This window comes from Mesocricetus auratus, unplaced genomic scaffold (genome assembly GCF_017639785.1).
Source record: "Mesocricetus auratus isolate SY011 unplaced genomic scaffold, BCM_Maur_2.0 Super-Scaffold_100004, whole genome shotgun sequence".
Classification (NCBI taxonomy): domain Eukaryota; kingdom Metazoa; phylum Chordata; class Mammalia; order Rodentia; family Cricetidae; genus Mesocricetus; species Mesocricetus auratus.
In genome coordinates this window covers 44,989,505-45,016,619 of record NW_024429189.1, presented here as the reverse complement: position 1 = coordinate 45,016,619, position 27,115 = coordinate 44,989,505, and the positions used below count along the sequence as shown (strand labels likewise).

Sequence of the window (27,115 nt, the reverse complement as noted above, 5' to 3'; positions counted from 1 at the left end):
AGAGGTTCAGCACATCGTTGGTTTTGTATTTTGCTCTATCCATTCAGATACACGATTCAAACTTAGTAACTTGGCTCTAGACAATCTTCTTCATCTCTGTCCTGGTCTCAGCTTCTGTTCCATCCCAGGAGAGAGTGTACACCTACTTCACTGTATGTCCCATATATGTGCCAATATTTGTCTGCACATTGGATACTTAAACAAGTCATAATATCAAACAGATGGCCATCATATAGTAGCTCTAGGTCAAATCATGACCAGTGTAATGGTTAATCTTTATTGTCAATGTAATTGGATTAATTATGCATACAAGACCAGTAAAGTACACATTTGGGTGTGTCTAGAATGTTTTTTTCTTTTTTGTCCACAGATGATTAAATCATGAGGGCTCTTGCCTAATCAATGGCTTAACTCATTAACTCATTGATAGTTTCAAATTTTAAGAGCACTAGGAAGTAGAAGCTGTGGAACGCAGTTCTGGTAGGTCACTGGAAAGTGTTTCTGGGGGTTGTAGTTTGCTGTCGGGGTCCCTTCCTGTTTATGGTTCTCTTTGCACACTGGCTACCATGGCTTAACAAGTGTGCTCTGCATTCTATGGCCACCATAACATTAAGTGTCACCATGGGCTCAGAATGAACATCCTACACAGTGAAAGCCATGAAATCATCAGTCAAGACAAATCTTTCTCCCTCAAGTTGCTTCTGTCAGTAATTTGATCACAACATCAAAAAAGACTCACTGCCACAGCAAACCAGTGCCCTGAATATGCCAATTCCTGTCACTAAATCCTTTCTATGTTATGGGTTCCTGTTGTCTAGTAAAGCCTTCCGAATTATCAAACAGAAATATACAACCAACTCTTAATTGCAGGGATAGAAAGGTTTGAAAGCCATTGCTGGCTTTAAATTTTGTTTACAGTCTTATTTTTCAATGTGATACAATAATCATATATAGAGAGATTTAAAACAACAAAACCAGAGGTGATTTGTCTTCCAAAGCCTTTTAAGTTATTTAGTAGTGAATAGAAATGGCCATAGGTTTCAGGCAGAAGCCTGGGAGACTCTGCCCAGAGCAAAAAGGGAAAGCTTGAGATACTATGGCTGCTATGGAGAAGATGGGCTTTCCCCCTCAGACCGGTTCTACAAAGCCCTGTTAGGAAATTCCATCTGAGTGTCTTAAACTCTCAAATTAGTACTTTTACATAAAATGCCTCCAGATAGCTGAAAAAAAATTCTGACAGGATAAGAGGGGCTTTTGTTACGTATAATTTTACTATGTTAAAGTTGAATCCTTCCCTTTTGTTTAGACAGAAAAGAGGAGATGATGAGGGATGTCCTTCTGTATGCTGTGAATATGTTTCTCTTATTGGTTGATGAATACATAGAATTCTGGAAGAGGAACAGAGAGAGTGAGTCTCGAGAGATGCCGTGTAGCTACTGAGGAAGAAAGTGGCTCAGGCATCACCAGTAAGACAAAGACCACGTGGAAATACATAGATTAATAGAAACTGATTAAGAATTAAGAGAGCTAATCAATAAGAAGCCTGAGCCATTGGCCAAACTGTTTATAATTAACAGAAGCCTCTGTGTGTTTATCTGAGACTAAAGGGCTGAGGGACCAGGCAGGACAGAAACCTCTGTCAACAAGAGGCACAAAGGAAGAAATGGAAGAGGGGACAAACGAAGGGGAGTGATGTTTTTCTGTCAGCTTAGCAGCTGCACGTGAATCTACTGATATTTTAATTATCATTTGCAGCCTCACGGTCCCGCAGGCAATGCCCCACTGGCCACTCAGGCTGCAACTAGGAGGGCCTCCGGGTCCCTAGTCCCTGCTCTGCCACAGCAGACATATGTAGGTTTAAACTAAGTCTCTATTGCTTTATTTACCCACAAAGACTGGGAAGTCCAGTGTGGGGGGGTGAAAGCCTGCTAGATCAGAGAAGCTGAGAAGCAACCAGCTGGCCCTTGGCCAGAGACTCAACAAGAGGCTTGTCTCTTCACTTGTCCCCAACCAAAAGGCCAAACTCAAGCCCCTGCCTGTATGTGTCTTCTCTATCCAATTCTCGATGTGTATTCTCTATGGCCAATTCTGGTCAGCTGGTCACTAGACCCTCCCCCAGTCAAGATAAACACTTTAACAGTCTTGGAGTGTCACAGTGCAATTAAAATTCCCAAAACAGGGGACATAGACAAGGAAGCAGTAGGTCAAATGTGGGGAGGTGGAAGTGGGCCCTGGCTGTGAGGAGGAGTGGAACTCTACTGATGGTGTTCATGGAGAAGAGATAGCAGCAGCCTCTTCAGAGAAGTGTGGCCCAGAAGGGCTGTGGTGAGACCAAAATGTCATTAGAGGACACTTACTCTTCTCGGCTGCTTATGCTCCAAATTACTCATAAATGACGGAGATCTGGTTAAAATGTCACTGATAGGGTGGGGTCCAAGTTTCTCCACTTCTCACCTGCTCCTGACTGATACCAGAGCCGCTAGGCCCAAGGACCACAATTTGAGTAGTGTGACTACTGATGGCCGATGAAGTTAAATTCATAATAAGCACTCGAGTGCACACGCACACACACAGAGCCGTTAATGTAAGGAAAACAAAATCCTTCACAGCAGGAGGAAACTAAACATGGTATCCTCCATGGCTCAACTGTATTTACATGGCCTAAGTCATACAAATGCTGAATTTGTCATACAAATGCTGCAATATTTTAATGACTCCACTGTTGAGGAAGTCCTGTTATTTGCCTGTTATTTGTCAATAAAGTACTGTTGAGCCTATAGGGAACCAAGATAGGAGGGACTAGGAGTCCAGGAGGATTCTGGGAAGGAGAAACACAGGAGAGTTCGAGATGTAACCGCATGGGGTAGGAAGCCTGGAACTATTCTCCGGTAAGAGACATACTTAGATTAACAATTATGGGGTAATTACTTAAAGCAGAGCTAGCCAGTAAGAGACAAACAAGGCCAACAGCTTCATAATGAATATAGCCTCCTGTGTGTTTATTTGGGACTGATGCGGATCTGGAACCAGGCGGGCGGGATGGCTTCTCTCAAGGAAAGCTTCTCGTAACACCCCACCAAGCATCCAATGTACCTCCCCCATCTATTTGCTAAATAAAAATGGAAAATTAGTACTTCACCTATAATGGCACAAACAGACATCAGGGAAACTCCTTAGAGAGAGACACAACACTACCAAATATTACAACTTCATCAACCGATCACGAGGACAGACGTGGTGCCTATAATTCCAGACTCAGGAAGAGTGCCAAGCTACAGAGCAAGACTCTGTCAAAACTGGGCTGTAGACATGCAAACGTCACCAGAGAAATCTATACTGAAGACTATGCTATAAACTACTTATAAACAAAACTCTTCCATCGGGCCAGCACAGGCTCACGAGCACTCAGAAGTGTACGTGCATGGAGCTGCCATGCTCAGAAGCTGGGACCCCATCAGAAAATCACACAACTTTCTCACTGGAAAAAGAGAAATTTGCTTTGTGTTACTGTAACTGAAGGTAATTCCTGTAAGAAAGCAATTGACAAAGAATTCATCAAAGTGTAAGTAAACTAAACTATTTGGTAAGGGATTTAACAGGAATCAAATTTTCTACCCTTTTGTCTTGAAAAATCAAAAAAAAATCAAATGGTGGGTAAAAATATTAGCTACCTTGGTTATGCTTCCAAGGCCTCAGTTTTATGATCTAACTTTTTATCCCATTGGTTTAGTAAAAAAGAAGACTATCAAGTAATAAAATTAATTTTTCACAGGTTGAGTTAATTCTCATTAATTCATGATTCCCAGCCATATAATATTAAGTACTGTCTGTACTCTTTTTCCTTTTGTGTTGACATAATATCAACAGCTTTTATTCACAACAAGAACTCAAGATTTTTTAAAAATTCCTTCTATCTACTAGAAACTAATTCCTCACACAAGACCAATACTAGATATTGACTTATTCAAGATAAATTCTATGACACAGCTTTCATATTAAGATTATGGAAAAATTACCAAAAAGTGTTAGAAAAACTTGATTTGCCAACATACCTTATTGATCTCCAGAGCTAAAGGTTACTAACTCAACTGGGAGTGTGTTTTAACAACCTGAGATGTGACTTTAAAAGACAGAGAAAATTCGTCTTTGCCTTAGATCCTTCCATAACCGAGAGCCAAAGGCTTCTGAAGTATGACAAATGATTGTTCTAATTAAACTGATCAAACACTTAGCGGGGCTGCTTAGTGGTTTAATGCCCTTAAGAGGATTAGACAAACAATTCTGGAAATCCACAAATCCACCATGTCTGTTAATAAATGAGTGCTTCAATAAGCAACCCAAAAGAACTCTCATTTGTAAAGTTATAGACCTGAAAGCGGCCCCGACATATACCCTGTGAACATCATCTACTGGTTTTGCTTTGTTTTTTTTAAACTCTCTGCACAGTGCTTTTTGATGGAGAGATGATTACATGTGTTCATTCTGCCCATTTGTCCCCTTTATCATCAATACTTTGTCCTTTATAGGAAATTTTTGCTTTCTTCCATAGAAGCTTTGGTGTTTTACCTTCCTGGGGTGACAGCCTATCTACAACTGTTACAAGAAGGCCAAGACCTACTAGAAAATCGAGATATAAAGTTCAAGGACACCTTTCTCCACATCAATGCCCAGTTATCATCCAAGGCAGAATACAAGCACCTACAAGGCAGATTACAAGCACCTACAAGGCAGACTACAAGCGCTACAGTCGCCTTTGTTGTTTCAGGGCCACCACATCCATGGCATCTCACTTGTGAGCACCGCGAAAGTCTCCACCTCAGAAGTCTGATCAGCCTTCTCACCCATTCCCAGCATTGGCTGTGTCAACCAAGCCTGCACCCACCCAGCCCCTGCTTTTCTCCTCTGCCTGCCTCTACTCTTCACCTCTGGAGAAGAGGAAGTGACAAGGATTGATTTACCTTCCTAACGCAACTGAAAAGTGAGTAAAGGAACTGCCACTCAACAAAAGAGTGATTTTTGACACATGGAAGAAAAGAAGAAAACTCGGTGTTGGTGGCACGTGCTTTTGAAACCAGCACTCAGGAATCAGAGGCAGGAGGTTCTCTGTGAATTCGAGGCTAGCCTGGTCTACAGAGTGAGTTCCAGGACTACACAGAGAAACACTGTCTCAGGAAAAAAATCTTAAAACAGACTGTGAGAGCTTCCAACTGAGGCACAGAGAGATTCCAGCCAGAGCCAGCAGACTCACCGAATCCCAACACAGAAAAACCCAGGCAGCTGCAGTCTGGAGGAAAGGAGACTAGAGAGATTTGTAGTTTCCATGGAGTGTCCAGTGAACATCGGGAGGCTGGAGAAGGAACCTCCGGGAGGATTAGAAGACAGCACAGCCTTGCTCTCACACAAACAACAATCATGGACTCCTGCCAAACATGACAGGGAAGCCTCCTGATTCTGGGGATACTGCATGAAGTACACAGATGTGTCTTACCAGATTCTGGGAAATAATCAGTCCTAAATCTAACACTATCCGGTTGCATCTAACTATCTTAAACTAAGAGCTAAAAGAATAAAACTAATTCTAGTAATACCCACAAAACAGAGCTACAGAACATTAGTAGGAATGGAGAGCAAACCTAGCACCAATACAGGAAGAATTCACAGTGTGTAGGATCCAGTCAAAAATGACTAGGAACACAAAGAAGTGTAAGTGGGAAATGTGTGCCTCATAATGAGATCGCGACCCAGAAAGAACACCACCATCACAACCAGCAGGCAAGGATACCAAACCAGCACTGATTGTATTCTGTGTATATAAAGTTATCTTAAAAGGTCCAAGCACTGCTTTTAGAGAAGGAGACTACAACATCTGAGATTGAAGAGTGGGGGGTTGCGGGGTAGGTCAGGTGTTTATCTTTGGATCCTAACAACCTAAGTTCAAGCCCTGGAAACCGACTGTGGAAGGAGCAAACTGACTTCAAAATGATGTCTTCTAACCTCCGCATGCATGCTGCAGCATGTGGGCATGTGTACTGACACACAAAGTCATAATAGTCAAACCTTTACAACCATGTCTTCGGATGCAATTAATACTTGAAGCAATGGCCAAGAAAAGATTGCCACACCTAACGAGACAGCAACAGAAACTATGAGGAGTGAAAAACTAAGACAAAAAAGCCGCATCAGTGAGCCATTAAGGTAAGCCATTCAAGCGGACTGCCACGAAGTAGTTCCCTAACAAAGAGAAGGTGAGAAAAGAAAAAAAACTGAATAAATGGCAGAAAGAAAACGTCTCAAACTCTTACTCTTATCTCTCCAGATATACGCAGTATGTATGTGGAGTGTGTGTGTGTGTGTGTGTGTGTGTGTGTGTGTTACAAATGCATTTAAGTCGTTTACACAGAAAAGAAATGATTCCACATGAAAGCAGGGACCCACAACAAAAGGGAATGATGGGTGCTATTAATGGCAAATATAAATATGTAGTTTTAAATTATTTTTTAAATCACCTTGAAAGATAACTCGTGGTCAAGATGAAAGTAGCAATTATTATGGAAGTGAAGTTAAATATATAAACAATAGCCCCAAGGTCAGGAGGGGAAGTGAAGTCCCTACTGCAAGAGTCCAATGCCAGAGGCACGTGCCTGCTTCAGTGCCATATTGGAGAACTTGGGTTAACACCTGCAATCCACAGTCTGCACAGGTTGAGCCATTCTCAGAGGGATCTATCTATATTTGCCTAGTATGTGACCTGACTTTAAAGCTGATGTCACACCTGAGAAAGCACTAGTACTGCAGCAACTCAGCACACGTGGGACCAGCCATCAACTGCAGTCACCTCAGACATGTCAGAGTAGGAAGCATGGCATCCGTCCTGACAGCACGGTCTGCATCAGTACATACATCTGCAAACCAATCTACTGTGCAACACACACTAGACTATGATGCCTTAGAAGCCGGGTGTGTCGTGGCCAGTGCAACTGATGCTTTAGCACCAGCTTGGACACCTCATTCAACTGTCTGTACCTCAGTTTCCCCATTTTCAAAATGAGAAAGGTGAACCAGGTGGTGTGTGACGTCCTTTCACAATGTTGGTAATGCTGGAAAGGCAACTATTACATACTGAGATCCTAAGGAACATGGTGACAGATACTTGGGGCATCTGCTTGTCACAAAATAGTCTCAGAGTTATCCCCAAGGAACCATTATTTTGAAGGCTGGCTGCTCTTTTCCTTTTAAGTTGTTGTTTTGAGCTCATTTTGTGAGAATCAGCTGTCTGACAATTCCCAACACTGCTCACCAATGTTTTCTTTAGAATACTAACCAGGAGGCTAAGCGATGTTTAAGTGAAAAAGGTGAATTAAGTTGTACTTCTCTTGAATGGCATTTTAGCAATACTTCTCTAGAATTCTGAATAAATCTAGCTATTTCAGAAAAGTTCACAGAACTATACCAATAAACAATTTCCAAAGAACATAGCACCACACCAGCCCTCAAGATGAGATACTAACATTCTGTTGGTAATTTAGTCCCCACATAAATGCCATCAGACAAGACAGAGAAAAAGTTACAACATGAATTATGGGCAGCTTTTAAAACAATCCAAAGGATTGGAGAGATGGCTCACAGCAGTTAAGAGCACTGGCTGCACCAGGCGGTGGTGGTACATGCCTTTAATCCAAGCACTACGGAGGCAGAGGCTGGTGGATCTCTGGGAGTTCAAGGTCAGCCTGGTCTACAGAATTAAGTTCCATGACAGCCAAGGCTACACAGAGAAATCCTGTCTCAAAAAACAACAAACAAGAGGCTGGACTGGACTGATAGCCTCCAAAACAATACAGAGAAAACCCTGTCTCATAAAAAACAAACAAAAACAAAAACAAAAACAAAAACAAAAACAAAAAAAAAACAAGAAAGAGCAGTGGCTGCTCTTGCAGAGGACCTGGGTTCTGTTCCCAGCACCCACACTGCTCACAGCCATCTGTAACTTCAGTTCTGGAGGATCTGATGCTCTTCTGACCTCTTGTAACTGCTGTATGCATGCACGGACCTACACTAAGACACACACACACTAATAATAACAATAATGTTTTTTATGTATACAGCATTTGTATGTATGTATGCCTGCAGGTCAGAAGAGGGCTATAGGGAGAGATCTTAGGTGACTGTGCCACTGACCACGCCCACTTTGGGCGTGACTAGAGGTGCATACCGATGTGGTAATAAAAGGCGGTGCAGGAGAGACATATGCTCTCTTTCCGGCTTCCGGTCAGGTATTGGAAAGCTGCTGATTCACCTTGGTTGCCAGTTTCTCTTGTAAGTACTTTCCACAATAAATAGTCACCTCTACACTCATCAAGTGTGCCGTTTATTTTTACAGAGGGCACCAGTAGCCAGGCGTTGGTGGCATACGCCTTTAATCCCAGCACTAGGGAGGCAGAGGCAGGCGGATCTCTGTGAGATCGAGACCAGCCTGGTCTACAAGAGCTAGTTCCAGGACAGCCTCCAAAGCCACAGAGAAACCCTGTCTCAAAAAAACAAACAAACAAACAAGCAAACAAACAAACAACAACCAAAAAAAAGAGGGTAAGAAGAGGGTACCAGATCTCATTACAGATGGTTGTGAGCCACCATGTGGTTGCTGGGAATTGAAATAAGGACCTCTGGAAGAGCAGCCAGTGCTCTTAACCTCTGAGCCATCACTCCAGCCATAAAGTAATTTTTAAAACTCTTATGTTTGATAATAAAAATGGCAATCCTACCAAAAGTAATCTACAGATTCAATGCAATCCCCATCAAAATCGCAGCACAATTTTCTTCACAGACCTTGAAAGAACAATACTCAACTTCACATGGAAAAACCAAAACTCCAGATAGCCAAAGCAAACTTGTACAATAAAGGATAATCTGGGGGGCATCACCATGCCTGACTTCAAGCTCTGCTATAGAGCTATAGCAAGGAAAACAGCTTGGTATTAGCATAAAAACAGACAGGTGGACCAATGAACACACCTATGAACACCTAATTTTTGACAAAGAAGCTAAAAATATAAAATGGAAAAAAGAAAACATTCAACAAATGGTGCTGGTATAACTGGCTGTCAACATGTAAAAGAATGCAAATAGATTCATATCTATTGCCATGCACAAAACTCAAATCCAAGTGGATCAAAGACCTCAATTGAAATCCGTATACACTGAACCTCATAGGAAAAAAGTGAGAAATACATTTAAAGGCAAAGGCACAGGAGACCATTTCCTAAATAGAACACCAGTATCACAGACACTGAGAGCAACAATGAATAAATGGGACCTCCTGAAACTGAGAAGTTTCTGTAAAGCAAAGAACACAGTCAACAAGACAAAATGGCTACTTACAGAATGGGAAAAGATATTCACCAGCCCCACATCTGACAGAGGGCTGATCTCCAAAATACACAAAGAATGCAAGAAACTAGAAATCAAACTACCAAGTAACCTAATTTTAAAAATGGGGTATAGATCTAAACAGAGAATTCTCAACAGAACAATCTCAAATGACAGAAAGAAACTTAAGGAAACTGATCAACATCCTTAGTCATCAGGGAAATGCAAATCAAAATCACTCTGAGATTCCATCTTACATCAATCAGAATGGCTAAAATCAAAACACCAATGACAGCTTATGCTGATGAGGATGTGGAGAAAGGGGAACACTCCTTCATTGCTGGTGGAAGTGCAAACTTGTAAAGCCACTGTGGACATCAGTATGGCAATTTCTCAGAAAATTAGGGATCAACCTTCCTCAAGACCCTGCAATACCACTGTTAGACATATACCCAAAAGAGGCACAGTCACACCACAAGGCCATTTACTAACTATGTTCATAGCCTAGCCTTTTTAACGCCTGAGCCATCTCTCCAGCCCCAACTATATTCATAGCAACATTATTTATAATAGCCAGATCTTGAAAACAACCTAGATGCCGTTCAACTAAAGAATGGATAAAGAAAATGTGGTATATTTATACAATGTATATTTACACAGCAGTAAGAAACAATGACATCCCAAAATTTGCAGGCAAATGGACAGAACTAGAATAAAATATCCTGAGTGAGGTAGCCCAAAACTAGAAAGACAAATATACAATGTACTCACTCATAAGTGGATACCAGACGTAAAGCAAAAGATACCTAGCCTACAATCCACAACCCAGAGAAGCTAGAACCTTCTTCCAGAAACAGATGGAAGCAGATGCAAAAATTCACAACTAACCAATGGCCCAAGCTCCTGAAGTACAATTGAAGTGAGGGAGGAGTGATAATATGAACAAAGGAGTCAAGACCATGATGGGGAAACCACAGAATCCGCTGACCTGAGCTATTGAGAGATCACTGACTCAGGTCTGACAAATGGGGAATCTGCATAAGACCAATCTACAACCATTTAATAGAGGTGACAATGGTGTGACTGGGACAATATATGAGGCCACTGGCAGTTGGTCCAACATCTAACTCTAATGCACAAACTGACTTAGTGGAGCCCATTCTATATGGAGAGATATCTTGCCCAGCCTAGACACAGGGGTGTGGGGGTGGAGAGGTGCCTTGTTCCTGCCTCAACTAGCTGATGGGACAGACTTAGTAGACTTCCTAGGAGAGGCCTTACCCTCTCCGTGGAGCAACTGAGGGGGAAATGAGAGGAATGGGGGGAGAGGAGGGAAGGGTAACTGAGATTGGAATGTAAAAAATAAATAAATAATTTTATGTTTGAGGAAAACAATTTTTGCTTGAATTTAATTCAAGTCATTGATTTGCAGAAAAGTGTCCAACAGCCCCATTGTCAACCAAGTTGAAGCTGGTCAAGAGTTTCTGTCCCTGCACATTAAAGAAATGCATTTAACTTTTGCTAGTCTTATTGCCAGCTCGGAAAACTGAATTCCTTAACCTTGTCATCTCCCACCAGTTGACCAGCTCACAAAGAATAATTAGACATTTTCCTCAAAGAACTTTTTCTCAATTTTTTTAGAAACATTTCTCACTGTCAGCTGCCCCGGAATGAAAAATTTGAGACTAGACACACAGAATTGCCTTATTCAGATACGTGTTTTCATTAAAGTTTAAGAAAAAGGCTTCAATTTTTCTAATTCAGTGTCCCCAAAGACTAAAAAGTAAACATAAATAAAATAAACCTATAATTAGCACTTCTATTAGCAAACAATGTACAATGTAATTTTATATGAATCAATTAACAAAACTTATATACTGAGCAATACTTACTGAGAGTACAGCATGTCAAAGGCAATGTGGATGTGGGAGTTAAGAAGATGAATAGATAGGACTTTCTAGTTTGGGAAAGCCTTTTTGTAACATTAGTTTAAGGGATTTTTTAAATGGGAGGGGAAAAACTCGAATACCTTCTTAATGGTTATGAGTCCCCAAGAAGGCTCTCCACATCTGAACATTAGTCACATCTGGCTAAAAGATGAAGACTCAGTATCTCTGAAAACCAAGAACCGCAGAGTTTTAGCACAAACCTAGACAAGAAAATCAGTCTAGTTTCTTCTGAAAAAGACCCAGAAAACATTTAGCAGTAAGTAGCTAAGAATCTTCAAGAGAAATGTTAAGGGGCTAGCAAGATGGCTCAGTAGGCAAAGATACTTGCCCCCTCTAATAGGTTGAGCTCTAACCTATACACACACAGAATCACACACACACACACACACACACACACACATACACACAGAGTCTTTCACACATACACAGAATCACACACACATACACAGACTCTTTCATACACATAGCATCACACACACACATACAGAGTCTTTCACACACACAGAATCACACACACATACACAGAGTCTTTCTCACACACACAGAATCACACACACACAGAGTCTTTCACACACACAGCATCACACACACATACAGAGTCTTTCACACACACAGAATCACACACACAACATCACACACAGTGGCATTGTGCACATGTGAATATGCACATGCATACACACACTAAATAATAAATGATTAAACTTTTAAAAATAAATATCAACTGTCTGGAAACATCACTACTGGAAAGTGGAAGAAGACAGAAAAGAGGAGGGAACAGAATGGGAACCTTTATTTGCTTAAAACATAATTTTAAACTGGGCATGGTCGTGTATGGACTCCCAGCACTGGGGAGGCAGAAGCAAGTGAATCTCTGAGTTCTAGGCCAGCCTGGTCTACAGAGTGAATCCCAGTACAGCCAGGGCTACACAGAGAAACCGTCTTGAAAACCTAAAAAAAATTAATGGTGAAATGAAACAAAATGCTGCTTTTGGATATGACACATGGAAGCACTGGTGTGGGGTAAGGAAATGGAGTTTCATACTCTTTCTTTCACAATAGGGATTACTAGTCAGGTTCACATTTTATTTCTGGACAGACAGTGTTTGCATACCAAGCACAAAGCCCATGCTCAACTTCTACAGCATTTGATGAATGTACACTGCCCCCTTTTCCTTTGATTATAAAAAGGACTATAAACATGTCATTAAGTGACTGTCGCTAAATACCAACAACATTCTAAATGGTGGCTGACTTAGACAAAGTCGAACTTGAGGAAATTTTTCTACTTGAATATTTACCCTTTAAAAGGAAGACCAAATTAAATTGTCCTTGGTCATGCTAGCTGTTGTATCTTTGGGGTACAATTTCTAGAGCAACGAGATGTTCACAATGCTGGCAATACTTGCTGAGAGTCCCTGTGGTGCAGGGGAGCTTAGAACTCTTAACCCAACTCGAGTTGAGTCCTGGAAGTATCCTCAAATTACAGAGAAGTAAACTACATTGCACAAGTTCTTTAACCTCTTTGTGTCCAGTTTTCTTGTCCTTACAATGGAGCTAAGAACTACTGACCACGACTCTGAGTGTGAGAATCCAATAAAGTGACTACCCTAAAAACATTTAAAGCAATGTCTAGCACATGCATTGGGTGTGAACCAATGATGCCTGCGTCATTACAGTTGCACATTATTAGGAAAACTAAAAAATACTTTGGAATTGTCTGAAGAGCTACACTGCTAGTGGATACCTACCAAGTCCTTAAAATATTAATATCCCTGAATCAAGCAAGTCTAGGGAATAAGTGGAGTTTTATGCAAAGACATATATACAAGGTTGATGATCATCAATCTGCCGTAATACCAAAGGAAGGAAGCCTAAGTGTTTAAGCATTCAGTAATACATAAACACGTTCAAAAAAACATGTTCTGTGTTTTTTAGAAATTGTGAGTAAGCAGAGCATAGTGGTACACACCTTTGATCCAAGCAATGAGAAAGGCAGAGACAAGCAGATCTCTTGTCTGAGTTCAAGGCTAGTCTGGTCTACATAGTGAGTGCCAGGCAAGTCAACGCTATATAGTGGTACTCTGTCTCAAGAAACCAAAAGAATAAAAACTATGAGTAGCTGGACTGGGATGATGGCTCAGTCAGTGAGTGTCTGTGATGCAAGTATGAGGACCTGAGTTCAGATCCCAGCACACACATCAAAGCTGGGGGAAGTGGTGGCTGCCTGTAACCCAGCACAAGGGAAGTGAAGAGTTGGAAACAGGCAGATCCTGGAGTTCACTGGCTCAGTCTGTGAGCTCCAGGCTCAGTGAGAGACTCTGTCTCAAGATAAATAAGGTAGAGAATGACAAGGGGAAACACTTGACACCCACCTCGTCATACAACGGACAATCACTCATACACAAAAACCTGTACACACCCATTACTACACACTTTATTTTTTATTTTTAGATGTTGGGTAGCATATGGTTCCTCAAAACAACTAAATATAGAACTAGCATATGATACCACTCCTGGCCAACACACCCAAAAAAACTAAGTCAGCATGCCATGGAGACACCTGCACATGCACATTTTTTCACATTTTGTAGCACTACTCACAACAGCCAAGCTCTGAAATCAGTCTCGATCACTACCAGATGAGTGGGTAGAGAAATGTGCATCCACCACGGAGATTTACAGAGCCTAAGATGAGTGGATAGAGAAATGTGCATCCACCACGGAGATTTACAGAGCCTAAGATGAGTGGATAGAGAAATGTGCATCCACCATGGAGGTTTACCCAGCCTAAGAGAGTCCAAAATGATACAACCTGCAAGACAATGGATGCATTTAGAGATCCTAATAGCAAGCAAGATAAGCCAGATCTAGAAAGACAAATAGACAAATACTGCAAGCTTTTTCTCATCCTCTAGCCCTAAACCATTGTGTATGTATGTGTGTTCGTGTGTGTGTGTGTGTGTGTGTGTGTGCGTGTGTGTGTGTGTGTGTATGTGTGTGGCATAAACTTAGAAGCAGGTTTGGGGCAAAGGAGGGAACAGTATGAGGAGGGAAAGAAAGTATAAGATGGTGGATATGGTCAAAGTACATGCTGTACATAAACAAAATGTCTTTATTAAGTCTATCGTATTATTATATTTAAGTATTTATTATACTTAAGTAAATAAAAACACCAAGAAAGAAACCCCCAAAACAATTATGTTTAGCTATATGGGCAGTATGAACGGAAGGCGTCGGCACAGGTTGACATGGAGACACAAACCACAGACAGCACAGATCTTCTGGCAAAGTGCTGTGGAATAACCCTTCTTACACCGTGAAGAAGTGCTGCTCTCATTGTTAAGGAAAGGCTGACTGGCCAATGGCTAGGCATGGTTTCTCAGGGCAGAAAGAATGCTGGGGAGAAGGGGAGTCATGAGCAGGGCTCGAGAGAAGCAACATGGGAAGCTTATAAATGAGGCAAACGAGCCTTGGGACAGCACACAGAAAAAAAGAGACGGATTAACTTCAGTTGTAAGAGCTGGCTGGAGGCAAGCCTAAGCTATAGACAGAGCATCTATAATTAACAAGTCTCCGTGTGGTTATTTGGGAGTGACTGCCGGGACACAGAAAAACTCCACCTACAGCAATGCAATCATCTTGTCCGCTCTCGCTGTGGTTAGCTCCTGTCATTACACCGCTGCACACGCAAACTGATGGACACTAAGAAGATTGACCCTGCACGTCAGTCGTGGACTTTGGATAATGATGTGTCCGTGTGTCCATAGATGTGACTGGAGCAGCACTGAGCAGTAGTGCAGGTATTGATGGAACGTGTGAGTGAGAGTCAAGGCCGGGAGTGTTTACCAATTCGGCACTTTCCACTTGACTTCGCTGTGAAGTTAACACCGCACCAGAGAAAAAGGTTATGTTCCAGTCCTTAAAATTAAAAATGCTGCTGAGTAATAAAAACAATTAGGGGAAAAAAACCCCAGCAAAACACCCCAAAGGTTATACTCGATGTGTAAGTACTATTTTAGGAGTGGCAATACAAGAGACTTGAAAATATACTTTTCTGTGTCTTTTTACATTTTTGTACGATGGACTTGTATCACTCTAAAGTTCAAGGGGCTTAAGATACAACTTACTGGTAGACCGTGTGCTTAGCATACCTGAGCCCAAGTTCAATCACTAACACTAATTAGGCAACTAATATTTAAGAGCATATCAGAGCAGGAGGTGATGACACACCTGTAGCTTCAGCTTTAGAACAGGGGCCCAGGCAAAAGAATCTGAAGTCTAAAGCCAGCCTGAGCTACATAGCAGGACTCTGTTTCCAAGGAACAACAAAAAGACAAACCCACAAGGGTAATGGCTATGGCTCAGTGGTACAGGAGTTGCCTAGCATATGCATGGCCCTGGGTTCAAACCCTAGCATTCCAGGAAATAAAACAGCAAGAGAAATAAATCCAAGAGACAGCTTCTGGACTTTCAAAACATCCAATTTTCAAAACAAAGTTTGGACTAGAGGATCACGGAGGACGGGAAATCAGGGGGTGTAGGGAAGAACAGTAACACCTCTGGGACTTGTGAAGGATGGGAAAGGCACTGTTGGAAGTAGAAGGTGTCTAAGGCAGGTCAGGTAAGAAACAGGCAATGACCAATGGCTGAGGAAACAAAAACATACAGCCTGGGCACCATCCTCAGAAGAGCCTGAGTGTGGTTTGTCACCTTGGAAGGGACCCCAAACACACCAGGAATTGGGAATTCTCAGCTTAGATTTTTTTTTCTGCTATGACCAACTAATTTGCAAAGAACCATAGGAGAAAAAAATGTTAAGAATTTTAAGAGTGTAATGAAATTGCAATTTATATTTGATTTACATGTCCTTTCTAATTTGACAGTACAGGAGGAACACCACAGGGGGAAAGGTACAGTAGCCACCATAGTGGTGCACTTCTGTAATCCCAACACTCAGGAGGCAGTCAGAAAGGAGTTTAAGACTGTCTATGGCTACATGGTGAATATGAGGCCAGCCGAGGCTACGTAAGACCCTATCACTAAATATCAGCAACAAAAAGTAGGTCTTTGTGTCTTTGGGTTATATGGACCCTAAGTAGATATAAATCTTGTGTGGTGACTAATATTTCAACTTTCCATCTCTGCTCATTTCTCATACAAGACAACAGGATCCGAGATACCGCTGACCCAGACTCTTGGTTGCTTTGTGAATGCAAACTGGGAACAGGACTTAGGTATCCACAATGATCATTCCAGAGCTCTTCCTGTCAAATACACACTGCTGAGGAGGGTATGTCCTGACAGAACTTGCTTAAGAGAGAGTCTGTTTTCACAGAGCAACGTGTTGGAAGCAAGCTAAAGGAACAGCAAAGTGAATGCAGTTTAGCATGGCGTCACACTCACCTGTGTTTGACACACGCTGAGAGTCTCTTAACAAATGTAGTTACAGGAAAGCTGTTCTCAAAATTCCCCTAGGAAATAGTCAGTCCAGATACAGTAGCTAAGAGTTGCACACATCCTGAAATTTCCACAGCCCCGGAGGGCAGACTAGAAGTCCTCCAGTTTCTCCCACACATCTTTCACAAAAGTAAGCCTTCTGGGGTCACTTCTCTGTGACAGACACTTCTCTGGCTATTCCACCTCTCCTCTGTCCTCTCTTGCTCTTCAAGATACCCAGCTTTAACCTTCCCCTGGCATGCCGCCCCAAACCTGCCGCATGCCATCCCCACCCCAGCTCATTTTCAAATAAACTTGTATGAAAAGAACAGAAGTCCAGAAATTCATACGTACACACATAGAACTTCCACAGAGCAGAGAAATGTGTATAGCTTACCCAATGTATTTGGATGCATAGTTAATTCTAATTTCTTTTTGGAACTTACTTTTCAGTGTGGAAGCTCTGACCAACCTAGTGTTTTCTTTTCCCTTCCCTTACTGTAAGTAACTCATAACCACTCACATCATTGCTAATGAGATTCCTGCCAGCATAAGGTGATTCTTCTAGAACCACCGGTCTACCAACAATTCTTGCACTGACTCTGCTGTTCCTCTCCGTGCTAAGCTTTATCTTGATACCTGTCTCTCTTTGCGGGTTTGAAGACAAAGGTGTGATAACACAATCACTCTTAAACATGTCTATGAGAAAGTAGAACCTGGGAAAGACTCAGGCAGTAACACAAAAACATTCCAGGGAATGGATATTTCAAGAGATGGACAGAGTTGGGAACAGATCAGTAATGGCCAGAAATGAATCCCAGAACCAAAGACAATTTAAAAACTGCAGATTCCTGGACACCAGAGGAAAGCTCGTGGGGCAACAGATGATCAAGACTGGGACCTCCAGAGTCATAGTCTCCTCTGTTTCTTCTATGGCTGCCCACCCAGAATGGAGCTGGACTAGCAGCCGCTAGCTCACCCTATCTGCTCTCCCAGGCCCAGGTGTCCACCATCACCGCCTTCCACGTTTTCCCTTATTTCCCATCCACCTCCGGGTCGTACTCGGTGTCTCTCTCCACTGAGACCAGATTTCTGGGAGAAAGATGGTGAAGTCAGGGTAGCTATAGAGAGCCAAGATGTACTGTTTCAAAAGACAAGTGCTTCCGGCGCCCTTCTGTGCTGAACTCTAGCCCGTCAGGGTTTTAGTCACAGTGACTGTTTATGGAAACAAGCTCGCACTTCCAGCAAGAGAGCGATCCCCACGTTACACGGGATCCCACTGCCAACAACTGCTCAACAAGCTTGATCAGCATGAATGGGCCTCTAGATTTTTTTTCAATTGAAAGACAATACATTCTTGTACTTAAAAATCTAAAAGGAAGAGCCTCCGAAACAATACAGAGAAACCCTGTCTTGTAAAAACAAAAAAAAAAAATCTAAAAGGAAGAATAGGACACACCAGAAGAAGAGAATAAGTGTCTCTCCATACTCACCCCAGCCCCATAGTTTTTTTTCTGAGAGGCAATTGCAGTTTTGAGGTTTTGTTATGTACAGCCTTACAGTTACAAGGCAAAGTGTACTTGTGTTCATATTTACCATGGACAATTGTCTTCTAGCCTGTGCCTTGATCTTTTATGTTATTGTAGCCTAGAGATCTTTTCATAACAGCATTGTGTCAGGTGGTCTTGCTTCCATAGCTATCTAAATTTGTTTCTGCTCCCAACTTATTTATCAGTTTTTGTTTGTTTGTTTGTTTGCTTGCTTGCTTGGTTTGGTTTTCCAAGACAGGGTTTCTCTGTTTACCATGGCCCTCGCTGTGCTAGACCTAGGTTTTTAGACCAGTATGGCCTTGAACTCACAGAGCTCTGACTGCCTCTGCCTACCAAGTATTGGGACTAAAGCCATGTGCCACCACTATCCAGCTTAACCAGTTAAGGGTAATAGCTTCTTATACACTTTTCCTTAATCAGTACTGTAATAAATTCTATGCGAACTCACCCTGTAAAGTGTATCGATAGAGTAATCCCTTAAGGTCCATAGAGTACATTTTTAACTTGGATAGATACTGCCAAGTGATGCTATCCAATAGATGCTACACCTGCCATCTTGTTTACTTAAGCACAAGGCATGATGCCCACTGGTTTCTGAAAGCCTTGCCACCATAATGTATTAAATGCCATTTTTGTTGATATAAGAAATTAAGTAATGTAAGCTCGAATTTCTCTCCTAATGAAGAAAGCATGATTTTCGTGTTTATATTAAGTGCCACTTCTAATTAATTTTCTGGGAAATGAATGGTTTGCTCATTTCCTTTGCCCTTTCTTACTAGGTTCTCAGTCATTTTCTCTTCTTGATATATGGAAGCTCTCTGGACATTAGGAAAGCTTTGAACAGTCTCTGATATGGTAAATTTTATCTCCTGCCTATTGTATGAGCTCTCTGGACATTAGGAAAGCTTTGAACAGTCTCTGAGATGGTAAATTTTATCTCCTGCCTATTGTATGAGTTCCTCACATGGAGCTATATATTTGTTTTTTAAATCCTTTCTTCAATTTTTTTTACAATCTCTGAAATATTTAAAGGCTTTCTTTTAATGGAGAGCCAGGTAATTTCGAAAACACCTGCTCTTCATAGCTTCCGAGTGTTGGCACATCCTGAAAGACAGGTGACATCTCAGTGACCTCCATCCCCTCTGCTGACCTTCATTATCTGCTTCTCTTGGAGTCGGTGTTGTTCTCCTCCCGTGTTCCCAGGGGACTTTACATGAGCCCTGCATTGGTTTGGCCTGCCTTACAGACTGCTAGAACTCTCTCAGTGTCTCTCTATCTGTCTGTCTCTGCCTCTCTCTGGCGCTCTCTCTTTGTCTCTCTGTCTTTCTCTGTCTTTCTGTGTGTGTGTGTGTGTGTGTGTGTCTTTAGCTCTTGCCTCAACTTGAAACTTACTGGGATCAAAAGGAATGTATTAATGTCTTTTCACAATCCACATGCCATTCAAACTGTGCCACTCTTTCTATTCTTGGGAAATTATACGATAAACACTGCTCAGTTGTGCTGCCTGATGGGGTGAGAATATGCAAAAGCTTTGTCTAGCTGCTATAGATAAACAGAAAGCAAAAATATGATTATAATTTAAAATAAATCCAGACTCTCAACTTCATCTCCAGAAATATACCAGACAGTGAAATATGTTTACTTTAATGTTCTTTTAGATACTTAGGTAGCTAATATATTTACTGCATGGCATAGCACTGTATTATGTACTAAAGCATCCAAGCAGTTTCTTCTAATGTAGAAGGAGCTGAGGGTGTAGCTCAGTGGCAGAGCAATCGCCTAACACACAAAGTCCCGGGTGCTATCCCCAGCACTGCAATATAAATAAGTAAATAAAATTTATCTATACTTTAGGCCATGTGAAGTAGCACCTACCACTGAAAAAATAGATGCCAAGTTTATTTTTGGTTTGACTTCTGAAAAAAAAAAGATTCTAAAAATAAATGGGTGTTACTTTCCCTCCTGCTTTTACAGGTTTCAAAAGGTAAATAGGTCTGTCTCAAGCACTTCAGAAAGGATGCCTCACTAAAAGGCAAGGCAAAACCTAGATTCCAAGGTCCCATTCCCGGCCCCAGTACCCGCCGACATAAAGGAGGTTGTGGAGGAAGTGAGAACAGCCAGCACAAGAGCACCTAACGTTCCCCTGTGCTCTCCCACTACTGAACAAAAGAAAGGGCTACGGTTGTCCAAAAAGCAATCTCGTGGAGCTGGAGAGGCGGCTCAGTGGTTTGGACCACTTGCTGCTCTTGCAGAAGACCCTAGCTTGGTTTCAACACCCACATGATAACTCCCAGCCATCCATACATCACTCCAGCTTCAGAGGACCCCAGGCCTTTTTCTGTGGTGCATGCACATGCATGCAGGCAAAGCACTCATACACATAAAATAAAATAAACAAATCTAAAAAAACAAAAAAGGTAAACACTAAAAACTACATACATGCACTTTCATTTCCTAAGTAGAAAAGAGAAAAAGCAAGACAGACAGACAGAGAGGGAATAAATACATGAATATATGTCACAAGAAGGGTTAAAATCTCAGTCCTGGCTCCCTTTCTCATTCATGTACCCTTACGCTTCCTTAATAAGGGAGAGGCTTTATTATCAAAATTAAGATACTTGTCAAAAACCATCTCTTTAGCGTTGTGTAGGGCTGAGCCTTGCAGAGTTAAGTGCGGGGCCTCCTTTTCTTGGAAAATGGGAGGGACTGACAGACTTTTGATTGTGTGTTTCCTTTCGTTTGGTTTTGACTTTTTGCACCACTAAAGATCAAACTCTGTATGTGCATGGCAGGCAAGCATGCTACCAAACCAGCTAACGCCCTGCCTCCTATATAGACAATGTTTAAATCCCTTTAAGCTTGAACATCTCCGAGCCAACTTACTGTGAGCCATTCAAGCTTCAGCAAAAATATGACTGTTTCTACTGCCTGAATATTTTCTTCATATATTTGAAAAAAAAAGAGGCAAGTGTCGTAGTTAACTTTAATTGTCAACTTGTAAAAGCCTCAGCTGAGGAACTATCTAGATCAGACTGGCCTGTGGCTATGTCTGTGGGGGACTGTCTTGGTGACTAATTGATGCAAGAGGGGCCAGCCCACTGCAGGGAGCACCATCCCTAGACAGATGGTCCTAGGCTGTGTAAGAACGCTGGCTGAGCAGAGCATAACCCTGGGAATGAGCAGCATCTCTCCATGCTTCCAGCTTCAAGCTCCAGCTTGAGTTCCTTGACTTCTGTCCATGATGGACTGTGCCTTAGAAGTAGAACCCAAGTCAACCTTCTCCTCCCCTAAGTTGCATTTTGTGTACAGTGTTTGTCACAGTGACATGCAGTCAAAATGACATTAAACACTATTCCAAAATAGCCTTAGAAGTAAAAAGTCCAGGCTAGGAATGGCTATAACCTTAATAGTCCTACAACTGGGGCAGAAGGATTTCGAGTGTGAGGTCAGCTTGCGCCCACATAATTAGTTCAAGGCCAACCTGAACCATATAGGGAGACCCCATCAAAACAAAAACAGAACAAAGGGACAAATCCAAAGCTGGTATCCTTGTCTCCAAAGGAGAACAAAGCAACTCTCTTGTGACAGAACTTCTGAGGGCTGTGCATTTGTCAAGGAGGTATAATGAGAGAATATACATGCATGGGTGTATGCTTGGCAACATTCAGTCAGGGCCAGTGGGACCTAAAGGCCCTCCCTCCTCAGGCCTACTCTGCTATCTGTGACCTTGTGAAGTGGCTATTAGCATCTTCACTCCAGGTTTGCTTAGAGTTGGAAATTCCCCTACCCTCACATGACATACCATGAATGATTTCTCCTCTCATCTAACCCTCCTCCTGGAACCCCAGGGCTCCCTCAACTCTGGATCAATGTCACCATCAATGCTCACACACATACTATCTTAATTTACATCAGTAAACAGATGATACAAACAAGTCTTCTGTTTAATACTGTCACTGACTGTCCCAATTGTTCAGATACATCAGGGGGTTCCATCCTTCAGGACTTAGGGCCCTCACCACTACAGAGAGCTCCAAGGTCATGTGTTCATACTGAAGTTTGGCATCTACTAACTCCACACTCAGCATCTGAAACCTCCACCAGAACTTTTCTAGTTCCTTTAATCAAATATCTCTGACTCCTTTCCCTTTTCCTTATCTAAGATCACAAGCCCTAGATGTCTTCTCGTCAATTTAAAATTAACCCTTTTTCATCCCCCCCAATTTGAGAATTCTCAGATAGCCAGGTTCCTGTCTTGAATCTCTCTGCTTACCTTCTACCCATCATCTCCTGGACATTTGGAGTATTCCACTATTGGAAAATTGCCTATGTCTCTCTCCTCCATGGTTATACATTCCCTTAGTTCTACATGATCCTCCTCCCCATGTGACCACCTCCTGCTCATCCTTCTTGCCAACCTCCCTCACCAAGTCTTGGCAATTCATCTTATACAAAGGGACAGCTTCTTGTCCTTCAGGTGACATCTGTTTCTTGTGCTACAGAAGCTTGTTGTGTGACAGCTCTACTAACCTTGTTTTCTTTCTCCTGAGAATTTTAAAATATCATCATTTGTTCTTGCAAGACTCTGGTTTTCTTTTTACAAATATCATGATTGTCTATGAATTCCACCACACCTAAGCAAGATCGTTATGTGTAGCCTGTGGTTATCTCCCTGGTCCTCCTAAAAGACAATTGCATTCTTTAAAAAAAGAAACAAACAAACAAAAACATTTTATTTACTTATTTGTTTATTTATTTATTTATTTGTGGGCATGCATGCCACCGCTGGAGTAGAAAGATCAAAGCACACCCTGTGGGCGCAGTTCTTTCCTTCTATGAGGTTCCTGGGGCTCAACTTCAGGTCATCAGATTCACCGCCAACCTTTATCTGCTGAGCTACCTTGCTGGTGCCCTCTCAAACTTAATATTCATTCATCACTGCTTTTCTTTAAAAAACAAAACAGTATTTCAGAATATGTATGGAAACATGTTTTTTGTTTGTTGTTTGGTTTTTGTTGTTTGTTTGTTTTTTAGTTGCTTATCTGTGTTAGCTTGTTTCCTTGGCTTCCACAAGTAAACTAACAAAACAATCTTGGAATAGAATACGGCAATATTTAGTAATTCAAACACTTAAAGTCTACAAGCCAGCAATTCTAGTCCTTGGTATGTGCCCAGGAGAAATGTTTACACAGGTACCTTAGGAAACATAATGCATGTTTTTAATGCAAAAGCAAGTGGCCACTGACTGCAGAACAGACAGACACTGTTAAAGGGCACAGATGGAATATTGTACAGCAGTGATAGTCAACTAGCTACTATTACATACAGAGTGGTGATACAGTGTTGAGTGCATGAATTAAAAAGATAAAAACAGAAACAAAGGGATAATAGGGAACTCTTTTGTCCAAGAGTTTAAAGTATCAATATTACTTAACCTTTTCAGTAAACAAAATAATCCTTTCAACAATTTATACTTTGTCTTTCTTAAAGCAGACACAAACTTATTTATTTATGAGGGAAGGGACATACTTTATATCTCCCACAGAACCTAGACCAGCTTCTTCAACAAAGTTGGGACTTGCTGAGGAATTATCAATGGAATGATCACAGAATCCTAGTTAGCCAAGTATTATAATAAAATGAAACTTCCCTCGTCTTCATAACTTCACGACGGATCACATGAAACTTTTGTCCACTCACAATTTTACATAATTCTGTGTTTGTCTATAGTACTATTGCAGACTTCTCACCAAAAACATTTCATCTTGGACAGATTCTTTTTCTTATTGGAGTAAAATTAATATAAGGATAAGTGAAATTCACTTGAGGTTAAATCAAAGAAGAGTAAGACAACATCTATTATATGATCCTGTAGAGTTCAGCATAACTACAACATACTAAAAGCAAGAAACAACTGATACATCCTGACAGTTTCAAACAGAAGGCTCCTCCAAAAGCAATCCACCCACTGAATGTATAATTAAGTTACCAACACAACAACTGAAAACCTGGCCAAAAACAAGAGGCTTTAAGGTTGGTTAAAAAAATCAAAGGTTTTACATTCAAAACATTCTGCTAACTTAAAAATATTTTGGGGTGAAATATGCTATAAATCAGGAAGCCAATAACAGGAATAAGAGTCCACCAATCATGGCCTTCCCTGTAACCCAATGAGGCATGCAGTCTCTGTAGGCGATTATAGCTGAGTTACACAGCATCTTCCCTTCGACCTTGGGAACCTGCTCGTTCCCAGAGTTACCGCGAGGTCTTCTGATTCATTTATTATTAGTCTTTGCACCTGCAATGCTGTAACACTAGATAGGAATATCAACACTGGGAACTCGCAGTATCCAAAACTGTAGAAACGCTTCAAAGCAAAGGGGCACGAGGGTACAAAAGGGAAATCTATAAACATATGCAAAAACTAAAAATGAGGAAAACAACGTTTAATAGTCCTAAGACGGGGAATTTAATTTCCTTTGGAGAATACATTTCTTACTCTGTGTCATAACCATCAACTAATACGTATTTTTTTAATTTAAGAAAAGATGTTCAAAATAGTATTTTGTTAATCAGGAGAAACAGCAAGATTTATTAAATCTTGCCCAATGACTTCAAAACGGAAGTTCTTATTTTAAAAAAGCCTTATAGGACTTTCTGTCCAGAAATGAGAAATAATTTGGCAACCCAGCGGATCCGCTTAGTTTGTGTCATTTGCTTCAATGTCCATTATGTAATGCTTTCCCCAGCTTTAGGTCTCTAGTTTCACCAACCTTTCAGGTAGATCACAGAATCGTCACAAAATCAGTATCTGGCCATAACTTTCAAAAGCAGCTTACAACGTGGCTTGCGGTGCGTCTGCATACCGTAGAGGCTTTTAGAAATCTGCGGGTGCCATTAGTTCTCCGCAGCTTCCTCCCCAGGTTTCCCATCCCACCCTCCCCCAGCGTCCCCGGCGACTCGATCTGCGGGCAGCTCCGTGCTCGACGCAGGGGAAAGGCGTCCTGACTGCAATGCAAATGCTGTCCCGATCTGAACCACAGAAGGTGGCTAGGGCCGCGAGTGAGCGTGAACTCAGGCTGCAGGGAGGGCTGCAGGGACGCCAGCCGGGGATAGCCAGGAGTGCCCGCGAGGGCAGTCCGCAGTGCACGCGCACAAGCAAACCCGATGCACAACTTGCCCGGCCACTGCCCGCGGCTCCCCGGATTCCCTGAAAGGTGCAACGTAGGCGTCAGCTCGCGCGGGCGCGGGCGCTCTCACCCGCACCGGTTCGCTTCTCCGCCGACAATTACATCAGTCCTCCCGGCCCCTACTTACATTCCCAGCCACCCGGCCCTGGGGTGCAGGCATAGGGGGTGCAGACCTGCGAGCGGAGGACGGGGGACGGCGGGGGGGGATACATGTACCAGGAAACCGGATTCCCAGGCAGTCGCGGGAAGGGAGGGCGGGCGGCGAGCGGGGACAGTGACACCGGTACCCCCTCCCACTCTGGCCGCACCGGGAACCTATTCGGCCGCCCCCGCTTCCGCGCCACCCAACTAGGGAGCCTCTGGAGACCGCGATGCCTCGGGGGCCTGGGACTGCAGCTGCCCACCCGCGTCTCGCCAGGGTCCTCGGCCCTCAGACTCTCACAATGCCCCCGGGCCGCGCGGCTGGCACAGGGTATCCACCCCGCGGCCGAGAGCCACTTACCTGCAGGGCGAGCGGTAGGTCGCCGTGGGAAATGGCCCGTGCTATCTACCCGGCGCGCTGGCTGGCGGAGGCTCCCGAGGCGCAGGGACCGGCGCCGCCTGCGCCGAACTGCGGTCTCCAGCGCGGACAGCGGCGGCCGCGCGGCGCCTCCAGTGGTCCTCCGCGCCGCAGCCCCTCCTCTCCTACGGGCGGGGCGCGCTGGCGGGGCGGCGCTCCAGGCTCCCCGCCCCCCGGCTCCCGATCACCCGCCAGCCGGGATCGCTCCCGCGAGCCCGGAGCCGTCCTGCTGCGCGCCCACCGAGTCCCCTTCCTTCGCGCGGGCTCCGGCGCCTGTCTCGTCCCTGCCAGGCGTCTTCGTGAACCCGTGGGCTACAGAGATCAGTCACCCAGCAGAAGCTGCTCCGGTGGGAGAGACCCCCGCGCGTCCAATTGAGCAGTGGAGGGAGCGCTGGGCTGGAAAGGAGAGGCCGGGAATGACTGCAGCTCTCAGGCCATGGAGCGGTGGAAGAGGGCTTCACCAGGGAGCCTGGTGGCCTAGCGCTCAGTGAGACCAAGACCCTGCCCCTTGGCGCCCTTCTGAGGCCTCATTCTAGAAACAAACACTGTGCGCCGACTGCCCCGCGAACTCGCAGTCCCGGAGACACAACACACTTCGAGTGTGTGAAAGGAAGGACCAAGGGCTACAAGCCCCTGGCAAAGCCCCGCAGTGGCAGTGCAGTACACCCTTCCTACCTAGAAACTTCCATGTTTAAGCTGTTCCTGGCATGCGTCCAAGACCAGATTGATCTAAAGGCAAATTTGCACGGAGGGACGAGCTAGTTTAAATATTTGCACAGACGTTTCTTCTGTAAAGGGATAATTGAAGAATGTCCCTGTATCGAGACATTTCTGTCATCAACAACTTCAAGGGGACACATCTAGAGAACTGGGCTGAACAGGGACTATTTAGAGCCCTCTAGCTGTTCTGAATTGGAGGTGGGAGGTGGAGAGGAAATCCCCTTAAAGGGGGATCTTCCCCTGAAGACCTAGCTCCCTACTGGGAGAGTTGTGATGGTATTTCACAGTCGTCAATGCTGATACAATCCTGGTGTGCCGAGACAGAGCTTGTGCACTCTTGTCTCCAGA

General features: G+C 43.1%; 1 protein-coding gene across 13 annotated transcripts in view; it reads right to left on the bottom strand.

Moving 5' to 3' along the window:
- The window catches only part of Osbpl6 (oxysterol binding protein like 6), a 182,363-nt gene extending 156,235 nt beyond the window's left edge, over positions 1-26,128 (bottom strand). For 7 of the 13 annotated variants that reach the window (XM_040745639.1, XM_040745645.1, XM_040745643.1 and 4 more), the window contains exon 1: positions 25,991-26,127. The gene's annotated coding sequence lies outside the window, so the exon portion shown is untranslated. Of the gene's footprint in view, positions 1-25,990 lie in introns of all 13 variants that reach the window. The other 6 variants (XM_040745635.1, XM_040745634.1, XM_040745640.1 and 3 more) reach the window with 2 other exon arrangements.
- Between the last annotated feature and the right edge of the window lie 987 nt (positions 26,129-27,115).